We start from the raw sequence: 2,614 nt of genomic DNA, 5'->3' as shown, positions 1-2,614 counted from the left end.
CCTCCCTCGGGATTCATTACAAATGTAAAGCACTTCTGAGACTTACTGTGGTGGCTGAGAGTCTTTTAAAATCCTCAGGAGGAGGGCTGCACTGAAAATGCAATGTATTATGAAGACTTGTTGAAAAATACAGTTTCTACAACCAATTTAAACCATAGGAATCATGTTGTACATACAGTCTTCTACCTCTCCCCCGCCCCCCGAAACATACGGAAATTGGAGTCTAAATCTATTCTTAAAAATGTTACTAGAAAAAAGTTTGAGAAATGGTCAGACCGAGACAAGTTCAGAAATTTGGCCTCTTGAACAGGATCCCAACAATGTGAAGGGTTTGCCATAAGTGTGAAGGGTTTGCCATATGCATGTAGGGTAGCGGGGTGCTTATGGCTGCCTCACGGTACCGGTTCTGGAGGACAAATATTGGCAGCCCTGCATGTCACTCACAAGACTAAGAGCTGAGACACCATGAGGCTGCACAAGATCCTAAGCTATATGAGGAGGGGTTCAGGCTGTCCATATAAGATTGTAGGTATTTTTTGTCTTGTTTGTATTGTTATGTGGCCATGGCAGTAAAAGCTCTTAGGAGGGTGGCTCTGCCAGCATCTCAGATGATCCTAAATTAGCTCTCTTCTCCTTCTGACTTGGCAAAACACCACATGGAGGAATCCCTGTTGGCTGTTAATATAAATCCACTACAAGTCTGGACAGGCCAAAGGTAGGAAGGTAACTGGCCAACATGGAAGTGGATAGAGGGAGCTCCCTGTGTCTGAAGGTCAAGGCACACCGACGTTCAGCTCCGCTCTGTTACGCGGAGGAAGCACAGAGTCTTGGCAGGTGCTGACATTGCTGTACACAACGGATATAGTGTGGGGATCTTAGCCTGTGCTCTCCAGACAACAAAGGATACTGAAATTTCACTGCAGTAGGCAAGTGGAACTTACATGACCTGCTACCTTTTCTAGGCACTGTACTCATACCTGTGTGATCAGCTTCTGTTTCCCATGATAAGCTCCTGATCCTCAAGTACTGATCCTTGAACAAATCTCAGGTGGATTCCCCAGTTTGGCCAATTGCTTATCAGACTGATTTCCCCAATGGTCTTGATTAGCTTTTGTGAGGTGATTGGCTCTAACGTTGAGCGGGTTGAACCTGCTGACATAGGATTTTTATTTGAAAGAAAGAATATGGATCAGGGCCTGCTTGTGGAAAAATACAATATTTAAATCCCAGATAAAGCTTTTGCCCACAGAGCTAGCTCAAGTTGTGTTGCTGTGAGATGTTGAGTGATGGAGCTGGATAACATGACAGTGCTGGAGGTAGGTTCACAAGCTCTTTGACTTGAGTCTGTATGGAGACCTAAGGGCTGGGAAGGGTGCTTCTCTCTGCTGAATTTCCACACAGCATACACAAAAGGTAAAAACAAAACAAACCCCCTTCAGCCCTAGTTCAAACTCTGGTAGCGTATTTTTAGTCAGGGCTCTGTGATGACATTGCAAATGGAGTGGACAGGGCTGTAGCTCCCTGCTGTTAAAAGCTCTTTAGTTCTTGCAATTTCAGCACGTGGCAGTGAATGCGTAAGGACTTTGCCATATGCAGATCATGACCACATCCAGCCCTTTGAAGTCCCCAGTCCTGCTGCTCTAACCAACATGCAAACAGCAATGTCTATAATGCAGAACCTAGAAGGAGGCGGGAGAAATGAATGCAGCTTATGTGGATCACAGTAATGAGTTTTGTGTTTAGACTTTCATTTTTGTCTCCATCAGTCCAGATTCTCCTAACTTCTGCCTGTTATTGCACTGCACGCAGCCCAAGGGCACGAGCAGATATTCAAGCTGCTGATCAACCCCTAATGAAGATTTGTGTCCCTGCAGCTGAGGTGTCAAGGTCAGAGGGGACTGCGATGACCAACTAGAACATCAGGAGTATCTCTGAAAAACAGTTTGAACACGGACCGTGCAATTTGGTGAACGGGAGTCAGTGCAATTCTTGGTCAGTTGTATTCATGGTTAACAGCCCTCGCTAGTGGTTCACCTCGACTGGTTTGTCTGTGCTCGTGTGTGCTTTTTATTTTGAATACCAGATTTTTTTTTCTAAGTTATCTAGTTGCACTTCCCTGCCTCTGCTGGCACTTAAAATTCTCTTTGTGTCGGTGAGGAGCCTGCCAATAACAGGGCTATGCAATTCAAACACTAAAAATACTTTTGTTTAAACTTTTCCTTGTCAAATTAACTGGACTAACCTCCTGGTGTCCCTCCCTGTCAAGTATGTTTCTTCAGTCCTTGCATTAACCTCTGTAGGTCTTTTGGGTACTCTGCTTATCAAAATTTTGGTGGGTGAGGGATGACAACAGGGGTGTCAGTTTCTTTTAAGGTATGGAATGTCGAGCTGCCCCATAACCCTGAACAAAGAAACTGAAGCCCCCAAATTCACCAGACTGAGTGAAACAGCTTGTTTAACACATAGAAGTGCAAATAATCTTATTGTTTAATAGTAGGTTAATTCAAGTTACTTGCTTTAAAACCAAAAATAATAATAATAATTAAAAAAAATCAGTTCTGCTCCTGAACAGTTTAGAGTTGTATGTGCTTGCTGTAGTCTGTCACGGCCTGGA

Source organism: Haliaeetus albicilla, chromosome 6 (genome assembly GCF_947461875.1).
Source record: "Haliaeetus albicilla chromosome 6, bHalAlb1.1, whole genome shotgun sequence".
Taxonomy (NCBI): domain Eukaryota; kingdom Metazoa; phylum Chordata; class Aves; order Accipitriformes; family Accipitridae; genus Haliaeetus; species Haliaeetus albicilla.
The sequence above is the reverse complement of the archived record's forward strand: the minus strand, read 5'-3'. Positions refer to the sequence as shown.